Source organism: Herpailurus yagouaroundi, unplaced genomic scaffold (assembly GCF_014898765.1).
Source record: "Herpailurus yagouaroundi ecotype Mexico unplaced genomic scaffold, PumYag 159, whole genome shotgun sequence".
NCBI classification, from domain to species: Eukaryota; Metazoa; Chordata; class Mammalia; order Carnivora; family Felidae; genus Herpailurus; species Herpailurus yagouaroundi.
This window is the reverse complement of record NW_024412400.1, coordinates 42,349,191-42,371,902: the sequence shown is the minus strand read 5'-3', so window position 1 is coordinate 42,371,902 and position 22,712 is coordinate 42,349,191. Positions and strand designations below refer to the sequence as shown.

The 22,712-nt window shown below is 37.1% G+C and overlaps 1 long non-coding RNA gene across 1 annotated transcript in view; it reads left to right on the top strand.

The window, feature by feature from the left end:
* LOC121033794 (uncharacterized) overlaps window positions 1–22,712 on the top strand; it is a 324,396-nt gene that overhangs the window by 134,141 nt on the left and 167,543 nt on the right. The gene's annotated exons all lie outside the window — the stretch shown is intronic.

Genomic DNA, 22,712 nt, shown 5'->3' with positions numbered 1-22,712 from the left:
GGTGGCTCAGTCGGGTAAGCATCTGACTTCAGCTCAGGTCATGATCTCACAGTCTGTCAGTTCGAGCCCTGCATGGGGCTCTGTGCTGACAGCTCGGAGCCTGGAGCCTGTTTCAGATTCTGTGTCTCCCTCTCTCTGACCCTCCCCCATTCATGCTCTGTCTCTCTCTGTCTCAAAAATAAACACACATTTAAAAAAAAAAAAAAAGAGTGACGTGCTCTACCGACTGAGCCAGCCAGGCACCAAAAGAAAATAAATTTTTTAAAATCACCATAAATAAGTGTCATGCATGCTGAATTGTACAATTCAGAGATCCTATGTTCCAGCTAATACTTCCACTAGAAGTAGATAGATCTTCAACTTATTTTACCTATTTCTATATCTGTGTTGCCACTTTTATTTTTGATTTTTTAAAAGATTTTATTCTTAAGTAACCTCCACACCCAACATGGTGCTCAAACTCATAACAACAAGATCAAGAGTCATGTGCTCTACAGGCTAAGCCAGCCAGGCACTCCTGGTTTTGCCACTGTTAAATGAGGACAGTTGAATTACATGATCTCTGTCATCCTTCCATTTAAAACCAATATCCAGGGGCGCCTGGGTGGCTCAGTCGGTTAAGGCGCCGACTTTGGCTCAGGTCATTATCTCGCGGTCTGTGAGTTCGAGCCCCGCGTCGGGCTCTGTGCTGACAGCACAGAGCCTGGAGCCTGTTTCAGATTCTGGGTCTCCCTCTCTCTGACCCTCCCCCGTTCATGCTCTGTCTCAAAAATAAATAAAAAACATTAAAAAAAATGTAAAACCAATACCCAAATCCATCCTGAAAGCTAAAATCTGGTTTCAAAATAAAGATTTTTTGGATTTTCTAAAATCTCTTGACACAATTTTATGATGAATGAGATGATACTGTCTCTAGAAACAACATATTACATCTTTTTTTTTTTTTTAAAGTCTCATTTTACGGTAAGCAGCACAGTGTTCCACATGCAACAGCATTAATGTTGTTTGTCGATAAGGAGGATCATAGGCAAAGACGTTGGGGGAAAAAATCAAGTAATGGGAATTGTATACTGGGGGCTTTTCAAGAGCAAATGTGAAGTGTATGACCAGAAAATTGTTCAAACATTAATGAGGTGTACATTGTGTATACATACATATATACCTGAATGCATAACATCAGAGCATCTACTTTTAAGCTTACCACGGTCCCTACTGTTGTCTTTTTTTTTTTTTTAATTAAAAAAATTTGTTTATTTATTTTTGAGAGACAGTGTGTGACCAGGGGAGGGGCAGAGAGAGAGGGAGACACAGAATCTGAAGCAGGCTCCAGGTTCTGAGCTGTGAACATAGAGCCTGACACGGGGCTTGAACCCACAAACTGTGAGATCATGACCTGAGCCGAAGTCGGACACTTAACCTACTGAGACACCCAGGTGCCCCCCACCCCCGACTCTCTTGTTTTAAACCAGGTGCAGGGTCAATCATTTATGATTCCTGCCTGGCTTCTGTAATAGGCATTTGAATTTACAAATACTAAACAGTTCCACTACATTGTAGATATATTCTATGGGTTCTTAGGAGAATAAGAAAATTATTACAAAATATTTCATTCCTGAATAACACCAAGGGTTACATCAATTTTTCTGAAAACTTTATTATTTCTAATCTAATGAAGTTTTGAACTACATGAAAGATTGCATTTTCCTTTCACTTTGACGAAAGGTTTTGAGTAAAATTTGTGGTCCGCTTATAGTAATTGGCCTCTATATTTATTCTGTTTTAGTCACAGTCTAAACTCTTAGTCCTGTCCTGGTCTTTACTTTCTTTCTGATTGCTGAATTGTACATGTGTTTTTAATTTTGTGTATTTTGTTTATCAGTTTTTGTGAATTTACTACATAGGACTAATTACAAGGCTCGGGGAACAGTTGCCAAGTGCTCAGAATAACTATGGATTTCAGGAGATGGGGTTACAGGTGATTTATGTTTCCATCCTTTGAATTCATCTTATATTTTTGTTTTTTTATAGTAAGAAAAGGAATCAATATTAAATTTTTAGAACGAGGACAAGTACTGATAAATGAATAATTACACTTATTTGATCTGTGGTTTTTTACAGCTCCTGTGTTAAAATGTACTCAGATTATGTAGAATTACTTAACAGACATATTTGCTTTCATGCCAAGATCATTGGGAGGTGTGGGCTGGCTACTGTGATCCTACTTCCTTCCCCATTTATGAAATTCCATTGGCAAGGGCTTGGCTTAGCTGTCATCAATCATTCTATTTTCCTAACTCTTTCGAGAGTCAGAACACCAGCGAGATTCATTCCCAGCCCTCTTCTTGGACTGGTCCTAGTGAAATGTCATAATAAGAAACTCTCTATTCCCAACTATGGTTCATTCCTAGTACCCTGGGAGGGCTCCTTTCCTTTTGTTTTCCTTTTGTTTGTTAGTTAGTTTGTTTGTTTTATTTTTTGCTACTACACTCAAGTTTAAGTTTTTTGAGAATAACTGACACACAATAGTACGTTAGTTTCAGGTATACAGTGTAAGGATTCCACAAGTTCATATGTTAGGCTATGCTCACCAACACTGTAGTCACCATCTGTTACCATACAATGTTATTACAACATCACTGACTATATTCCTTATGCTGTGTCTTTTATTGCTGTGACTTATTCACTTTATAACTGGAAGCCTGTAGCTCAAGTTTATCTCGCTTTCAAATCTCTACTTCCTGAATTGTTTTTCTCCGTCCCCCACCTTTCCTCTGCTAAAATAAGATTCTCTCTGCTTTCCACTGCTTAATTTTATGAAAGTTATTTTTCCTTCTTCATTGACTTCAAAAGACCATTCAGTAAATATTATAGGGACAGTGGGCTCCCTGGGGAAAAATGAGATTCTTCCCTAGGCCATACACCAAAATTAATCCCAGAGAGAGTCTAGGTAAAATAAAAGAGCATTATCAGAGATAGAACATACAGGTGAACTACTGGTTTCTGAGTGAGGATGTAGTTTCTAAGCATAAACCAGTGGAACTATCAAAGATAGTTTGTTAATATGAAAATTGGAGGCTATTATATATTACAAAGAAAACTAATCCATAAACACCACTATGGATTGAACACTGAAGGTAGAGGCCAATGGTGAGGGCGGTGGATAAACATAAGGTTCAGTTTTTGATGGCGCAGATTTTGGCAAGTACCCTAATATTCTGAGTCCCTTTATCAGTCAAACCAGATTATTGAAGAGCCACTTTGAAATGATGAATTGCTTACATTTTTTTTGTTCTGTAAGCCTTTCTCATAGTCATACATTTTAATTAGGTGTCAGAAAAATCTATATGGTTCCTTTTGAAGTAATTTCCCCCTCCATTGTCTTCATAATAATGCCAATAGTGTCTTTCTCATGAGGCTGTTACATGTTTTTTTTTTCTTTCCAAGATCTTACTCAATTTCAAGTTAATTATCAGATAGTGTAGGATTGGTTTCAGGAGAATTTAGTGATTCATCACTTACATATAACACCCAGTGCTCATCCCAAGTGCCCTCCTTAATACCCATCACCCATTTAGCCCATCCCCCACCCCACATCCCCTACAGCAACCAGTTTGCTCTCTACAGTTAAGAGACTCATGGTTTACCTCCCTTTCTGTTTTTATTTCTCTTTCCCTTCCCCTATGTTCATCTGTTTTGTTTAGGTTTCACGTGTGAGTGAAATACTATGGTATTTGTCTTTCTCTGACTTCTTTCGCTTAGCATAATCCACTCTAGTTCCACCCTTGTTGCAAATGCCAAGATTTCATTCTTTTTGTTGAGGCCGATACATTTTATGAAGCTAAGCGATAAAACAGGGAAAGGAAATATTTTATTATAATTGTAGATTATATTGGCATATGGTAGTATAGAGTACTTATTTTCGTACCCCCAATGTTTTCAGAACGGTCATTGTATTTAAAGCTTGCAACTCTTCTGTGAAAGGATGGTATTCCATTTAGGTAAGAACACCGAGGCTCGGAGAACTTTCATGACCTGTCCACGCTGAGTGAAAATTCTGAAAATTCAAGTCAAACACAGAAACTCTGGTCTATACTCCCTCTTAGATATCTAATGACTCTGAATATTGATCGGTGATGGGGGGGGGCATCAGTGCATAATATTTTGTCATATCTATCTGCATTTCATCTTTGGGGCCTGGCACCTGCCATTCATCTGTTGTCATATACTATTTCATTTAAATGTTGCTTTAGTGTTAACCTGTTACTATCTGTAGAACTGTTGGTTTTGAAATACTATTACTGCATAGTAGCACACACAAGAACAAATACAGGGCATTTGCCATGTGCTATTTAATTCTCCCAACCCTCTGAGACTATAATTATCCTCATTTTCTAGATGAAAAAACTGAGGCAAGAGTGTTTACTTACGGCTAGATCCAGAAGCCATTAGTTTATATTCCTACAGATCTTTAATTCCTTCTATTTTGACGTGAGGTTTAATGAGTAAGATTGGAAAAATAAAGTCACTATTTCCGGCATGGGTCTTTCACTGGGATGGTATGCTAAATGCTAGTTTATATTCATGTGACTATAGCTGCCAGCGGTAGCTCTAAAGCCTCTGATTTTAATTAAGAAAATATTTTCAACATATTTCCACAGTTGGTGTATATAGCAGGAAATACTTTGCACTTTGAGAACGTGGGATAAAGCAAAACTAGGTTCTGCCTTTTATCTGAGCCAAGAAAAACAGTGCAGTGTGTTCTTACATTGTCGGATGAAACGGTTTTTTGACTAAAACTTCCATCTTATTCATATAAAATGTATGCATCTCAAAATGCCATCTGTGAAATATTCTAATGTACCTCTGGTCACATTTACAACGACATTAAACTTAGGTTATTTCGTGGCACATTTTAGACGTCCGTGACCACATGAATGCTTTTCGTCAACCAGCGCTATGGAATAATTGATCGGGAGCCTTTGCTGGAGGAGGTTCGTGGCATTCCGTGCTGGTTTGTAAAACCGGCCTGGGTGAGAGCCCCCTCAGCAGGCCTAGTCACGTTACCTGTAATTTTTCACATGTGTATACTTCATCACTGGTGACATTCTGGCTTTCAGATCAGTCATCTCTTAGGACTTAAAATTGATATATCAGTCTCAGCATAAAATGCTATCATTTCTGTAGACCAACTGTTTACCGGAGTATAACTCCTCCTGTGTCTCATTTCATCACACTGTTCCACATAGTGATGTTTCAATGTGAAATGAAGTTTTTTCATGCTGTGCTTCTGAGTAGGAAAAAGACAGAAGTACATGTATGATAAATGGTGAAGATTCCATGATAACCCTTGCAAAACAATACAATGTGGAGGCATTATACTTGCTTTAATAATTTAAGGCATAATGTGGCTTTTAAACTTTTATAACAAATACTATTTATGCGGCAGTGAGGGGAAGATCAATTATGTTTGCTGTGAATCACTTTATCTTCCAATTTATTTAGAAGTTCGTAAAATACCACTGTTGTCGAAGTGTCATAGTGAAATATTTGCGAAGACTGCACTATTAGTAAAAAAATAAAATTGCCGTCATGTTTTTCAATTGTACATATATTTACTTACAGTTTTATTAGAGGGGGATTTTAGTTAAAATTTTATTAAATCCAGTTCTCTTCCGCTTTGTGGAGCTCAGGATCAAATCCTGGCTTTGAGCAACAGTGGAATTTAGGAAAACATCTTGTTTAATTTCCTATTGTGTAAAAGACACTAGTGTTTGCATTCTTTCTTTGATCGTAGAACACATCATCTTTGTGGCTCTGAGTGTGGTCTGACCGTGACATCAGCATCCCACTGATTACCAGGGTTGATTCAACTGATTTGGCTGGCTGGTCTGGGGTCCATATACTTCATTCAAATCCTAAAAGCTGTGCATTGGCGGAGGATGACCTCCCCAGGGAGACCAGAACCACTTAATTTTTGTCAAATGGAAATGATTTTTTGCTTTTAGAATGCCTTGATTCGACCAGTGACTAAAGGTCTAATAGACTGCTATAAAATCAAAGGTAAAATTGTTTAACCAAAAGTCGGTTGCAATCATGTTTTTAATTTGATGTACCACTGCATGTATTAGGTGTTTCCAATGAGAAAACATTTTACCTCGAGCTTCTAGTTCTTGATTTTCTGTTTTCAAAAAATCTTTAATCTGTGCCCTTTTGGATTGTTTTGGTAGAAACCATAATTTGCTGTAAGATAATATCCAAGAAGTAAGCTATAGCTAATAGACGTGAAGTAAATTATTAACGAACAGTGAATGAATTGAGAGATCCAGAAGAACTGTAGGAAAATAAAAGGAGAAATATTTTTTAGGAGAAATACACTTTTACAGCAAGATATATTTTTGTGAAAATAATTTAGCCAACAAAGTGATTATTTCAGTCCTTTAGAAGAAGTATGAAAGTTAGTAATAACTAATCAGTTTCTCCTCTGTGCGCACACACACACACACGCGTGCGCACACATGCATATAAAATAAATAGTGCTAAAATTATTTTCATAACTGACCTTGGGGATTAAAATTACATTGAGTCTAGTTCTCTTAGCAGACGAGGTATTCTGATACTATTAAAAAAACGCGGCACATTGAAAAAGAACTATCCACCAGAATGCTAAAGGTGAGTAGGACTAATATGATTTGCATTTGTTTGAAAATTCTAGAACCTGAAGAAAGCAATATTGACATGCAGTTTTTTTTAACTTTTAAGATAAGGTTATGCAAATTCGAGGTTAGTTTTAATAATGTATGTCGAGAATGCTACCCATCCCCTGCTCACATTCATTACTTTAAGAACATTTCAGTAGTAGCTGTATTTTTTTAAACTCAATTAAAATTGACCTGAATCACGGGGGGAGAAAAGTTTCTTAAAGTAGACTTTTTAGAGCAGTTATCAGTTCATAGTAAAATTGAGCAGAAAATAGAGTTCCCATACACCTCTGGCCCCACACACCCACCACCTCCCCCACTGTTAACATCGTATATCAGGCGATACACTTGTTATAGTCAATAAATCTAGTAACTGTATTTTTAGTTCTGGAATGGATAAATGGGTTTATTATTTAACTATCCTTGAGAGAAGCCATTAAACCATCGAAAGGATTTTCAAAATAATCCTGGGGAAATTTAAACAATTTACCACTTTAAGTTCAACTTGGAATCATTGATTGTAATGCTTATTCCTAGACATTGTGAATATTCATAGACTGCTGGTATGTCAATATGTGATGAGAAATATGAGGGAGAAGAAAATAAGTAAAGCTCAATTCTTGTCCTCACGTCACAGGAAGAGGAATAGAGGAGATATATATCTGAGTGATTTAGACACTAGTGGGAACATGTGGTAGTATGAGGCACAGTAAAAATGCTCTGGAAGGTAGCCCTGAAAGATGGTAAGAAGGCTTCCTTGAGGTTTCAGAGTAGAGCAAGCATTTCAGTTTGGCCTTGGAAATGTAGATTGGGGTGTGAAGGTTGCCAGATAAAATATAGGATCCTTAGTGATATTTGAATTTCAGATAAACACTGGCTAATTTTTAAAGCATAAATATGTCCCTTGCAATACTTGGGACATATTTCTACTAAAAAAATCTGTTATTTGTCTGAGATACAGCATTGCCCAGTTAAATTTATATTGTCACGGCAATTCTAGGCCTGGAGTACATTCTACTCAGAAAAAAAATGTACAAAGGTACAGAAAAAATATTTCCAGGTACATATGGAAAAGAATGAATGAATGGTTGATTACTCTGAATGTAAGGAATGGCTCGAATTGGGTGAAATGAGGTGTGTTAATGATTATACTGGAACAACCAGGCATAAACTGTAACAGCTCTGAGAAAACAGGGAGCAATAATGCTGAGATCTCAAAGGGTAGTGGAACCATAGCACAGGGGCACCAAAAGAGAAGAGATATTTGGATCTAGTTAGGGTAACAACTGACATGCTGTGAATAGTTGCCCATGATAAACAAGATAATATAATAATTTAAGGACTACCAAAGAGGTCTAGTTTTTGAGCCTTTTGTTCTCTGTGCAAATAATTCTTGAAAGACTGTGGCTTTAGACCATGTTTGGGGGATTGGGAAAGCCCAGAGCACATGCTAAGCAAGCTTCTTAAATGGGTATCCCTGGTGAGCAAAGCTGGTATTATTACCGAGGTTAGGGACAACATTCCTGAGACAAAGGAGATGCAGATTTGGCCCTTCTGAAACAGAATATTGCAGAGTTCACAGAAAGTTCTCGTCATATGCTCGTTTATTAAAATTGATTGATACGTGACTGAACATCGTCCACTGCATCGAAAAACCGAGTTTGATATAGAATACAGGAAGACCCTTGGCCAATGTGAAGAGAAGATTTTAAAGTAAAAAAAAAAATTCCCCATGATATAAAATGATGATATTATATATAATGGATCTATATTAAGATGTTAAAAATACATGATATCTGAATCCGCAGTTAAAACCATCAATAAGCTATTTTTTTTATGAAACCTTCAAACATGAATAAATGTAGAAAGAAGGGTATATAGAGCACTCCTTACACCCACAGTCCAAATCTAGCAATCCTTTAGATTTACTTTATCTAGCTTGTTTCTTTGTTTTACTGGAAAAACAAATAATGAAAACAAAGCATTGATTGATAATTCTTTTTATCAGCTAATTGGGTATATAATGAAATGACAGGGGTTTAGATATGGAATTGCAAGATGTAAGTGATTTACTTGGATTTTTGCTTGCACATAGTCTGAGACTAAAAAATATATTTTTATGTTGAAATACTCATGCATTACCTGAATTAAATCCACGATGTTCATGAGGACTACTGAATTGCTAATCTCTGCAGTTGAGTTTGAATCCAAGTTAATTGTATCCTCAAAATCTTACCTTTTAGCATTATATATAAAGGAATCTAATACCTTCACACAAGTGCATTTTACCCTCTTTTAGAAGATAAAACATTATAATGATTTGTCCATATTTATACAATATTATCACTTGAAACAGAATAGTGGTTTCATTTCTATTGACTTACCATTTGTCTTCATAAAATTGTCTTAGTTTATAGGAAATATTGTTCAGATGATTAAATAATAGCTAAATTTTATATTTCACCCAGGAGCAGCAGAAGTAAACTTTAGCAAAATATATTTTATGGGTCAGCAAAATACAGATGAAAGAGCAATATATACGAATCCAGGTATTAGTGTTAAAACCATGGAAAATGGATCTACTCATATTCCCTTAGGCTGCAACAGTCTGGTCTAAAAAATGGGGTCGTGTTTACATAAATCACCTGTAATTTGAAGACTTCTGCATTTACTTGTTAAAGTAAGATCCCAGCTTTTTGCAAAATCTGTCCCAACCATTTCTGGGAGCGTCCAGGGCATTAATCCTACTTGCTCGTGATCAAGTCTGGGTGCTACCGAAGGACATCTACCTGACATCCCTGCTACTTTTTCTCTGGCCACTCTTCTGTCTTGTACTGAATGCTGCTGCTATTTCCACTGGGAGTTTATGGGTTTGCCAGAGATTTCTATTCTGCTGGATGACTCAAAGCCTACCACTCCTACTAAGGACTCTTGCTGTAGCCTCCTGCCTGGCCCAACCCCCAAGTTTTAATGGACTCTGTTGATGCAAGTCTGGGATGTCCTCATCCATTACCATATTTGATCAACATTTGAAATAAAATCTGCTTTTTATCCTAATTGTATTCTAAGATACAAATGTATCTTATAAAATTTGAAGCTTAGAACTGAAGACAGGGGTGACTGGGTGGCTCAGTCAGTTAAGTGTCCAACTTCAGCTCGGGTAGTGATCTCATAATTTGTGGGTTCAAGCCCGCTTGGAGCTCTGTGTGGACAGCTCAGAGACTGGAGCCTGCTTCGGATTCTGTATCTCTATCTTTCTCTGCCCGCCTCTGCTTGTACTCTGTCTGTCTGTCTGTCTCTCTCTCAAAAATAAACACTAAAAAAAAAAAGAACTCACTGAAGACAAAAAAAATAAAATAAAATATCTCGATCCATACAACTACTATTAGTATTTTGTGGCTATTTCTCATGCAGATTTTCTTTCTTTAAAAAAAAAGTCCTGCATAAAATATATATTAGCATACATTTTACATTAATTAGAATGTTCTACACTTTCCCCTCTGTCCATAAATTTCCTTATATAACAAGTGTGTGGTTTTGGTTTTTTTGAAGAGCTGGAATAGTATTCGGTCACATGGATATAAAATTAGTTCCTTGATCTTTTTATTTCAGTTTTCTACTAAAAGTAACATTCTAGTGCACACTTTTGTATATTCGTTTTTTGTTCAAATCTCTGGTTTTTCCGTAAATGTATATTTTTTGAAGGAGCTACTGACTAGAATATGAAAATTAACTTTTTTTGAATCTTGTCGAAATACCCTTCAGAAACGTTGTGACAGTTTTCACATACAGTGGTTTATAAGGCTATTGCCATTTCTTTGTCTTAGCTAATATAATAATGAAAATAATCTCCTATTTAGTTTGTATATATTTTCAAGTAATGAGTGGCAAACTTTTTGTCCATATTATTTCTAGACATTTGATGATCTTTTAAGAATTATTTGTCCAATTTTCTGTTAATCTTATGATTTATAAGATTTTGTAAGAATATCTTTTACATTAAGTATACTTTCCATCATCATTTGTATTGCAAATCGATTTCCATTTCAACTTAATGTTTTGCCATGTAGAAGTTTCAGAAGTTTATATAATCAATTGGATCATTCCATTTTTTTCTCATTCTTTGGGTATTTAGAAAGGTCCTTCTCCACTTTCAAGATTATCCAAATAGTCATCTGATTTACATTTTCTATTTTACGTTACACTCTTTTACCTATTGAGGCTATTTCAGTTGACTGATACAAGGTAATGATTTTCTGGAGCTGCACTGTGGCAGGTTAGCAAAGTACTGTTTTATGTGCCCTATTGTCCTACCGAATTTTTTAAACAAGTAGGTCTTGTGTTTTTTACTTCCATTCCTCTCTCTCTCTTCCCCAGGACTCAGTCAAAGGTGAGTGGGGACTGGGCCAAGATTACCTTGATTAAGCTTATGCTATTTTAGGATTACTTTGTTATCCCAACTACAACCCTGTTTGGGGGCCCAGGTTGCCTATAGTATGTTTTTTCCAGAATGTCTCTTCTTAGGTCCCCATGTGATAAGAATCTTGGTAAGTTTCTTTCATCTCTTAAAGTCCCTGCCGCATCTAGGCATGTCCAAATCCCAGCATGGCCTGAAGCTGAGCCTCTGCTACATTTGGAAATGTTATGGTAAAACTAAAAATTTTGAAGCACTCTTCAAGCAGTACAGATTTTAACTTAGAACAGGTAGTATTTGTTGAGAGAAAAGGATCAAATATGAAAAATTTGAGAAATATTCTCATATATCAGATATCAGATATTCTGTGTGTGTATGTGTGTATTAATATGGCAGGGGGTCACAAATGTAAGTATTGAAAAGGGTCATGAAGACAACGTAAGCAAATGAAGTGGGATGGAAGAAAGGCAAGGCTGGTGGTTGTGTAGAACTATAAAATGTAAACTCAAGCTGAAAAGGTTTCAGCCCATTGTTTTCAAGTATAAAGGTTAATCCAGTATTGGTAAACTCACAGTACTTCACAAAAACCAAGAGATCCGGATTTAACATACAGTTCTGACTTAAAACATTTTTTTTCATCTGTATTTATTTTGAGAGAGAGAGAAAGAGAGAGAGCCAGCGAGTATGGGAGAAGGGCAGAGAGAGACAGAGAGACAGAGGAGAGAATCCCAAGCAGGCTCCACACTGTCAGCACAGAGCCTGACATGGGGCTTGATCTTAAGAACTGTGAGATCATAATCTGAGGTGAGATTAAGAATCGGATGCTTAACCAATTGAGCCACCCAGATGCTCCACAATTCTGACTTTTAAATCCTGGCCATAAACTCAAAGGATTTTAAAATGTTCTGAGGGTTAAACAATATATCTTTAGGCAGGACATAACCTGTGAGTGGTCAGTTTCTGACTGCTCTATTCACACATTTTGTTGGCTAGGTAAAAATGATGGGAAATTATAAAGTGACAGCAAAAAAAGAAAGCCACTATTTGTGACTAGCAAGATGAGGTACATAAAATATGATTCACCACACTACAAAAATGCAATGGCAAAATTAATATGAAATTGCATCACCAGGAGATTTGACCCCGTTCCTTTGAAACCTCTACCTTTGAAATGTCTTTCTGATTTGTAAAGTGGAAGCGATGATGAATTGGTAAAAGAAATGAAGAAAGCCAGGAATGAGGAAGGCTGAGTGCTGAAGAAGATCAGCACATTTGTTGTGGTCCTAGGACTGCGGGGAACTTGTCTCTGATACTAGGACTCTGAAAAAGAATTTTCCTAATAGATAAAAGACTTTGAAACAGACTTTCCTGCATGTGATCTGTTCCATAGCATGTCTCTTGAAACAGGATGTGAGCAACTGGAATAGCAATGGAGGGACCTTGGAAGAGTAATGGAAAAGGGACCCGAGTTCCCATAAATCTCCTCATCAGAATACCTGAGGGGACTACTTCAATAACAAAAGATCATTCTTTTTAAGCAATTTATTGTATGGACGCTTTAAAAACATAGACAAACTAAAGGAAGGTAAAAACAAGCTGAGAGCTTAGAGACCCTGTAGTGCATATTAAAATATATATATATATTATAACTGATGATATATATATGATTATATATAACTGACCCTGTAGTGCATATTAAAATATATATATATATACACACATATATACATATATACACACATATACATATATATACACATATACATATATATACACACACACACATATATACATATATATATATATAAAACTGATCATCACACACATGTGTGTAATACCCTTTCTTCAGGAGCAACTTTCCCCTTCTTTTCCACTTTTTTTTTTAATGCACGCCCACACAGAAAGGACTTTATTTTATTTTTATTTACTTTTTTTAGAGCACAAGAGGGGGAGAGAGGGAGGGAGAGAGAAACTCAAGCAGGCTCCATGCTCCGCACAGAGCCTAACCAGGGACTCAATCCCATGACCCTGGGATCATGACCCCAGCTGAAATCAAGAGTCTGACCCCCAACCGACTGACCCACTAGGTGCCCCTCCACCGTATCTATACTAGTAACCTGGTCACTCCAGGAACCTTTGTCCCTTTTGGACTTGGGCCTGGTTAGGGATTGAAAAATGGTATAGATGTTTTTCCATTTCTGGCTTCTCCCCTTCATGTAAGGCACTTAAAAAAAAAAAAGTTATGTCCACGTGCCTCCACTTCTAAGGAGGAATCCTACTAATCTTAATCCATATTTTTTATCTTCCTGGCTTGCTTTCATGGTGATCAGTGCTGGTTGCACACCAGGATTCTAAAAGTTGTATTTCAAAGTTTACATTGTTGTATGTCTGAAGAATATCAAATCCTTCTTAGAGGTCTTAGAAGCCTTTAATTATTCCCCAAGTTTTATAGTATTCTCTTTCAAGTAAGGTAGAGGAGACATGTGGGAATAGAGAAAGAGAAGACACAAAGACCAAATTATTGCTTCAACTACCATTTATCAAATGCTTATTAGGTGCTAGAAATTGTGATAATCATTAAATATGTCATTTAAATTCCTACAAGAAGCCTAGAAATTAGAGGTTTTTTTCTATTTCACATGTAAGTGAAATAAGTAACAGTATGTAATTTAAGAAATCTGCCACAGCTGTTAAGTAGAGAGCCCCCTTTATCCTCAGAACTTCTGATTTCAAAATCCATATGTTTAAACACTATAAAAGTATTTCAAATGTTCTTTTATAGAACCAATAGTATGAAATCTATAATGAACTTTGAATATTATGTGTCTCTATTTTCAAGCTTTTTTACATGAAAGTAAAGAATTGATCGTTTTATGATGGAAAATATATTACCTTATAGATTTTAGAAAAGTCTCTGAAATTTTGATCATTAGTATGTAATTATATCAAGTATATGCTATATGGGTTTTTAACAAAAAAAAAAATCAAACATTTCTTTGCATTACTTTTGTTGTTTTTTAAAATTTTTTAGAGACCAAAGAGTGTGAATGGGGTAGAGGAGCAGAGAGAGAGAGAGACAGAGACAGAGAGAGAGAGAGAGAGAGACTCTTAAGCAGGCTCTGAGTTCAGTGCAGAGCCAACATGGGGCTCAATCCCATGACCTTGGAATCATGACATGAGCCAAAATCAAGAGTCAGTGCTGGGGCACCTGAGTGGCTCAGTTGGTTACGTGTGTGACTCCTGATATTGGCTCAGGTCATTATCTTGTAGTTTGTGAGTTTGAGCCCCACATCGGACTCTGTACTGATAGTGTGGAGCCTGCTTGGGATTCTCTCTCTCCCTCTCTGTCTCTCTGCCCTTCCCCTGCTCACACACTCTTTCTCGCAAAAAAAAAAAAAAAAAGAAAAAAGTCAGTCACTCAATTGACTGAGCCACCCAGGCTCCCCATATGTTAAGATGCTTTCATAAATATGTAGTCTATTAGAATGAAGAGAATAGTAATTTGAGGATAGAATCCAAAGGATCGCCAAAATTTAATAGTAAGGCAGAAAAAAAGGTTGGAAATAGTGATGGAAGATCAGGAACCCAGAGTAGCATAGATGCTAAGAATATGTTCAACTTTTTGTTCTTGATAACAGAACTAATCTGAGGTTGTGGTTAAGATGAGCAGGAGTGTATGAGGTGCCTGGGTGGCTCAGTCTGTTAAGCGTCTGACTTCAGCTCAGGTCATGATCTCACAGTTCATGAGTTCGAGCCCCACCTGGGGCTCTGTGCTGACAGTTCAGAGCCCCGAGCCTGCTTTGGATTCGGTGTTTCCCTTTCTCTCTTCCCCTCCCCCACTCATGCTCTGTCTCTCTCTCAAAAATAAATAAACATTAAAAAAAATTTAAAAAAATATGAGCATGAGGTTGGGTCATAGGATGACAAGTGAGAAACGTATGACAGAGGGCGCTGCCATATGGAGAATGTAGAGAATGCACTGGAAGGGGTAACCAGTTATGAGGAGGAATCAAAGGGAGAAACAAGGGAGAGGGTTCTGAATGAATAAAGTACTAGCAGTGGGGATGGAAGGAAATGGTATATTCAGAACATGGTCAGGAAAATTCTGAGCAAAGTTTGAACATGAAGACAAAGGAACAAAAGGCATCTGCAATGATCTCCATGTTTATAGTGTGTGTGTGTTAAATGGTAGGTAGACTTACTGAATAATTCATAGAAAAAGAATCAGGTTTATGGGGAGAATTTCTATTTTTATTCTGTTGTATTTATAGTATTATGGTGCATACAGTGGAACTTTTAACTTCACATTAGAAGATGACCCTAAAATTGGGGCACCTGGGTGGCTCAGTCGGTTGGACATCTGACTTCACCTCAGGTCATGAACTCGCTTTTGTGAGTTGAGCCCGCGTCGGGCTCTGTGCTGACAGATCAGAGCCTGGAGCCTGCTTCAGGTTCTATGTCTCCTCTCTTTCTCTGCCCCTCCCCTGCTCGCACTGTCTCTCTTTCTCTCTCTCTCTCTCTCAAAAATAAATATTAAAATTATTAATTTTTTAATGTTTATTCATTTTTGAGAGAGACAGAGACAGCATGAGCGGGGAAGGGGCAGAGAGAGAAAGAGAGAGAGAGAGAGATGCAGAATCCAAACAGGCTCCAGCCTCTGAGCTGTCAGCACAGAGCCCGATGCGAGGCTCAAACTCATGAACTGTGAGATCATGACCTGAGCCAAAGTCAGATGCTCAACCGACTGAGCCACCCAGGCACCCCCCCAAAAAATTTTTTTAAATAAAAAAATATCCTAAATTGAATGATCCTGTATCACATTTCCTTCTGAAATGTAATTATGGTATATGTTAAAATTCTATTATATAATAATTAGTATTAAAGATATTATCTGTTTTATAAGAGCTACTGTATTCAGGAATTCTATGAAATTCACTTACAAAGTCACTTATAGTTTAAAGAACTTAGTAAATTGCATAAACCAAGTATAAACAAACTTTTCAATATTAGCTATTTCCACTGACCTCAATAGGTCAAATTTTAAAAACACCATCTAATACCTCATATATTCCACTAATGTTTGTTTTAATGACTTACAGATTTGACTGGTGGAAATTAGACTGATTACATAAATTTATAATTTCAGAGGAAACTTTCATCACAGAAAACTTGTTTCATGGACTTCATTTCTCTAATTCCTTGCTTCTAACTAAAACCTTCATCTTTTATCCTCTCCTTTCTCTCTTTGGAAAATAAAGCAATCCATCTGGTGTTTGTATCACTTAGCTTTTGCTATGTAACAAACCATGCCAGCAACAAGATTGAGTGTTTTATTACAGCACCCTATTTATCTCCTGATCCTGTAGATCAGCTGGTAGTTTTTCTCAGCTGGCCTCTCTTGGGCATCGTCTGTCCACTGGTGGATTGGCTGCTGCCCGGATGTACTAGCGTGGTCTTAATGACAGCTGTTTTCTGGCATATCTTTGTTATCCTTCACATGATCTCTCCATTTTTTTTTTTTTTTTTTTGGCATATTAGCTTGGATTCATTACATAATAGTGTCTGGGTTCTGGGAACGACATAAGTAGTAAACCCCATTGCACAAGTGCCTTTTGAAGCCCCTCCTCACTTTCTATTTGCTAGTGTTCAGTTGGCCAAAACAAGTTACACCAGCACCTGATGGTCAAGATGGAGGACGTTACAAAAGGGCATGGAAAAAGGCAAGAAATTAATTTGGGATTTTTTTTTTTTGCTGACACAGGATAAACTAAAAATAGTTCCTGTTTGGCCTTTGTAGATCTGTACGGTGGCCGTTGTAAACAATAGTTTGTGGGCAGTTAGTGTAAGACTTGGGATGTATAGGCTTTAGTGAGATTTGTAAATCTAAATTCTTCAAAATACTCTTCTGAATAGTGTTATCAGTCACTGTGAAGCTTGGGAGTGTCAGAAACCACATAGATATTTGGGGAAAGTTTTATGTAAAGATTACTCATGAATAACAAGGTATTGGTATAACAGGGTTTGACTACGAAGCATACAGAAAACCTAAAGCACAAAGGAATAGCAGATACATGAGCAGCCACTACCCACTCCGCTAAGGTAATGTTTCAAAGAGAGGGACACCTTGGAGGGAGTCCCCACCCTGGAAGGCTGAGAGTCAGACCTCATTGGGAGTGTGACTGTGGCCCACTGAATAGTGGAGAAGTTCACCAGGCCAAGGCTGGGGGTCAGGAAACCATCTATTGGAGTGTCAAGGAGATTCAGCAGGAAGCGGCTGGCGGTGAGCGTTCTGGTTTAGCAAATAAACCTGGCCGCTGAGAAGCTCTTCAAGGGGATGTCCCTGAAATTGGCTATGAGTACGCTCCCCTGGGACTCCTTTACCCAGATGAGAGTTGCAGGGGGACAGTGAAAGGAAACACCAGACCAGGAAGACAACCCCCTTCCTACAGCAGTAGCCCTTCGGGGCCCTCTACTGTCAAAGCTTAATATCGTGCCATCTGGCAAAGGAGAAATATTTTCGAAGTTCAGCCCCAGTATCACAAGCAAGACAGTGAAGGGTAGACTTAGAGCTGAGAGGTAATACATTGATAACTGGCACAAATAAAAAGCACTTTTATGTAAAAAAGAAATGGTGAAGCTAATAAATGCATCTGATCATTTCCTATGTAATAAAAGCAATAGTTAGATAAAGTTGACCATGACCTTTATAACATATGGTTAGGAGAATTAGTAAATTATCTTTGACAATATTTTTGAAATATGACACTTTAATAATGAACAATGAATATTGGATCAGTGTGTGATTTGTATCCCTTAAATTACTTTATGAGGTAAATGTCAATAAAATTTCACTTTTACAGGATGGTTCATTTTTCATGTGATTGTCAAATATCTTTTCCAGCAAAATGTATGTTATGTTCCACACTAAGAAAAGATTTTCCCAATTTTTAGAGAAGTTCAGATATGTCTTCAATACTTGACACAAATGAACGGTATTTAGAGTATGCCTGCAGAAGATGAATATTAACAATTTAGGATATTACTATCATAAAGATCATACAATTGCACTAGGAAAACTCCATATACCAGAAAGTCCGTTGTTGTAGCTAAGTGGCAAGTAATTTTAAAATGATGTCCTGGGGCACTTGGGTGGCTCAGTCGGTTGAGCGTCTGACTTAGGCTCAGGTCATGGTCTCGTAGTTCTTGGGTTCAAGCCCCACGTCAGGCTCTGTGCTGACAGAGCCTGGAGCCTGCTTCAGGTTCTGTGTCTCCTTCTCTCTCTGGCCCTCCCCCTCTCATGCTCGCTCGCTCGCTCTCTCTCAAAAATAAACATTAAAAAAATTAAAAAAAAATAAAATTATGCCCTAATCTTTTAAGGTGGAGCTAGAAAAAAATAGAATGTTCTGTATATGGATAATTTATAATGATGTAGATGATGTCTATTACAAGTAAGTAATAGAATTAGTGTTATATAATGCAGAATTAATTATGAAAGAATTGCATGGCTTTTTTCTTGAGAAGAAGTGAATTAGTGACCAGATGAGGATTTGTTTGAAAGGAAAAGATTGTGTGGGGCTTCGGGGTGGCTCTGTTAAGTGTCCAGCTCTTGGTTTCAGTGCAGATCATGATCTCACAGTTCCTTGAGTTTGCCCCTGAGTTGGGCTCTGTGCTGACACTATTGTCAGCCTGTTTGGAGTTCTCTCTCTCTCTCTCTGCCCCTCCCCTCCTCAATAAATAAACTTAAAAAAAAACTAAAAGGAAAAGATAGGGCAATAGAAAAGAGTATCAGGGAGGGAACAGTCTTTCTGGGTGTCAGCATAAAGCTGATCAAGAGAAATGATATCCAAAAAAATGTCTTCCAGAGTAGAAGAGTTCAAAGAAAACACATATTGTGCCAGTAATGACAGCAATTTAAGTTTTTCCTATTCCGTCCTAAACTGGTCTTCTAATCAGGTCAGCTTCTTTTACAAAGTTAATGATGCTAGCAAGATGACTAGAGAGCTATCGTCCATGCAACACACAACTGGGGTGCCCGGGTGGCTCAGTTGGTTCAGGGACAGACTCTTGATTTCAGCTCAGGCCATGAACTCATGGTTCGTGGGATTGAGCCCCACATCCATCTCTGTGTTGACAATGTGGAGCCTGCTTGGGATTCTTTCTCTCTCTCCCTCTCTCTCTCTCTCTGCCCCCCTCAACCATGCGTGTACCCACTTTATCAAAATAAACTAAAAAAAATTAACAAATAGGATATGATTATAGTTTAGGCGGTTGGTCAAAATCTGGAATATATGATGGAGAAGAGAAAGATTCTTAAGAAAAAATAAAGAAATTAGTGATGTTAAGACCAGATTGAACTTTTGTTACCTCATGGCTTCAAAAACATATTTTTTAAGCTCTATCCCCAAAGTATTTCCCTACCTGTGGAAGTTGCAATCTGGGTGAAATTTAGAGTATTCCAAATTTTGTTCTCTAATATTCTTTTCCATTCAAAGTACTAGGGTTTTTTTTTTAAAGTTTTTATTTTAATTCCAATTAGTTAACATACAGTGTTATACCAGTTTCAGGTATACAATATAGCAATTCAACATTTTCATGTATCATCCCGTAGTCATTGCAACAAGTACACTCCTTAATCCCCATTGTCTGTTTAACCCATCCCTCCACCCACCTCCCCTCTGGTAACCATCAGTTCTCTATAATTAAGAGTCAGTTTCTTGATTTGTTTCTTATTTTCTTCCCTTTGCTTGTTTGTTTTGTTACTTAAATTCTACATAGGAGTGAAATCATATGGTATATGTCTTGCTCTGACTGACTTAGCATTATATTCTCTACCTCTAACCATGTCATTGCAAATGGCAAGATTTCATTATTTTTTTTATGACTGAGTAATAATCCATTGTATATATATACACCATCTTCTTTTTTTAAAAAATAAATGCAGTATTTGAATTTTATTTTTTAATGTTTATTGAGAGAGAGAGAGAGATAGAGTGAGCATGAGTAGGAGAGGGGCAGAGAGAGTGAGAGAGAGAGAGAGAGAGAATCCCTAAAAGGCTCTACACTATCAGCATGGAGTCCAATGAGGGGCTCAAACTCACAAATCATGAGATCATGATCTGCTTCAAAATCATGAGTCAGAAGCTTAACTGACTGAGCCACCCAGGTGCCCCCATATACCACTCTTTTTTCCCATTAATCAATTGATGGACACCTGGGCTGTTTCCATATCTTGGCTATTTTAAATAATGCTGCAATAAACCTAGGGGTGCATGTATTCCTTTGAATTAGTGCTCTTATATTGGGTAAATAGTAGTGGGATTGCTGGGTCATAAGGTAGTTCTGTTTTTAACACTTTGAAGAAACTCTGTACTGTTTTCCACAGTGGCTGCACAAGTTTGCATTCCTACCAAGAGTGCAAGAGGGTTCCTTTTTTTCCACATGCTCCCCAACATCTGTTGTTTCTTGTGTTTTTGATGGTAGCTATTCTTACAGGTGTGAGATGAAGCCTCATTGTAGTTTTGATTTGCATGTCCCTAATAAGTGATGATGAGCACCTTTTCATGTGTCTGTTGTTCATCTGTATGTCTTCTTTGGAGAAATGTCTGTTCATGTCTTCTGACCATTTTTTTTAAACAATTCGGGTTTTTTTAATGTTTATTTGTTTTTGAGAGAGAGAGAGAGAGACAGACAGACAGAGCGTGAGTGAGGGAGGGCAGAGAGAGAGGGAGATCCAGAATCTGAAGCAGGCTCCAGGCTCTGAGCTGTCAGCACAGAGCCTGACGTGGGGCTCAAACTCACAAACTGTGAGATCATGACCTGAGCCCAAGTTGGACACTCAACTGAGTGAGCCACCCAGGTTCCTCCTGACCATTTTTAATGGGGTTATATTTGGCATGTTGAGTTGTATAAGTTCTTTATATATTTTGGGTACTAACCTTTTATCAGATATGCCATTTGCAAATATATTCTCCCATTCAGTGGGTTGCCTTTTAATTTTGTTGATTGTTTCCTTCGCTGTGTGGATTTTTTTTTATATTAATTTGGTCTCAATAGTATATTTTTACTTTAGCTTTACTTGCTTTAGGAGACCTATCTAGAAAGAAGTTGCTACAAATGATGTCAAAGAAGTTACTGCCTGTGTTCTCTTCTAGGATTTTTATGGTTTTGGGTCTCATGTTTAGATCTTTTATCCATTTTGAATTTATGCTTGTGTGTGATGTAAGAAAGTGGTCCAGGTTCATTCTTTTGCATACAGCTAACCAGTTTTCCGAATACCATTTGTTGAGGAGACGGTCTTTTTCCATTGGATATTATTTCCTGCTTTGTCAGAGATGAATTGACCATATAGCTGTAGGTTCATTTCTAGGTTTTCTATTCTTCATTGATCTAAGTGCCTATTTTTGTGCTAGTATCATACTGTTTTGATTATTACAGCTTTGCAATATAACTTGAAGCCTGGAATTGTGAGGCTTTCAGCTTTGCAAAGTAACTAGCTTTTTTTTTTTTTTTTTTTGAGAAACTTCTAACTACCTTCTTAAAAAAAATTGTAAACTTATTAAACTAAGTAAACTTGTTATTAACAAAGTGACACTAAGTCAAAACTAAAGGAGGCATCACTCCAGGAATAGGCATGAGGTTATGAACCTGAAATATCTGTGAAAGGAAGGGCTGGAAACATACTGTTGACCTAGCAAAGAAACCAGGCTTACACAAAAGAGTCCATCTTGGAAAACATTATTATGGTATTGGATGAGCTTGGAAATCTCACTACAGATCATGTCCCCACCCACCCCACCCCCGACTCCCCTGTCCCAACCCCCATTAGAAGTCTTTAATTCCACAGTGAATATCTGTAACTTAGATGGCTGTAATTGTGTATTTCTCCTTTTGGGTATCTTTGGATTATTATGAGGTCTAAAGATAAGAATAAAATGTGCCCAAAAGACATGTTATATCCTTGGTGTCAATATTTTGATGCTAGGCTAATGCAAGTAGAATAATGAGTTTTAGAACAATTTTGATAATTTACCTATTTTTTTTCCATTTTAAAATCGCTTAGAGCCTTAAAAAAGTTGATATGTGAAATTATTGATGTGATTTAAACATTTTAGGGTTGAGTCATTAGTTTTTATGGGTAGAATTTATATAGTAGAAACTTTTTGTGTATTAGATTTATAATTGAACTATTCCATGCACAAAAGCCTTTGGGCATTAAATATAATATCAAATGATATCTGAAACCAATGGCCAGAAAAGCCATTTAATAAGATCTTGATGAAAATGTTATTAAACCAAATGGTAGTCAGTCTCTTTGATTGGGTTGAATAACACCTGGCTGTGGAGTAATGCCTTCTCTACTATAGAGAGATACTAGATTTTGTTGTGTTGTCCGGGGATATTTTTAATTTTCTCCAAAACAAGATAATTACAAGGACTATATTTTCTTTTTTTTATTTGAAGATATAGCTTCATATAAAAGCCAGTTGAGATATTGAGCTTTTATCCAGAACAAATTCCTGCTCTATGTGATTGAATATTGAGAATGAAAGAAAAGATTAACTTTTAACGTTTGTGGAGGTATTGGTTTTGATTAATGAGAA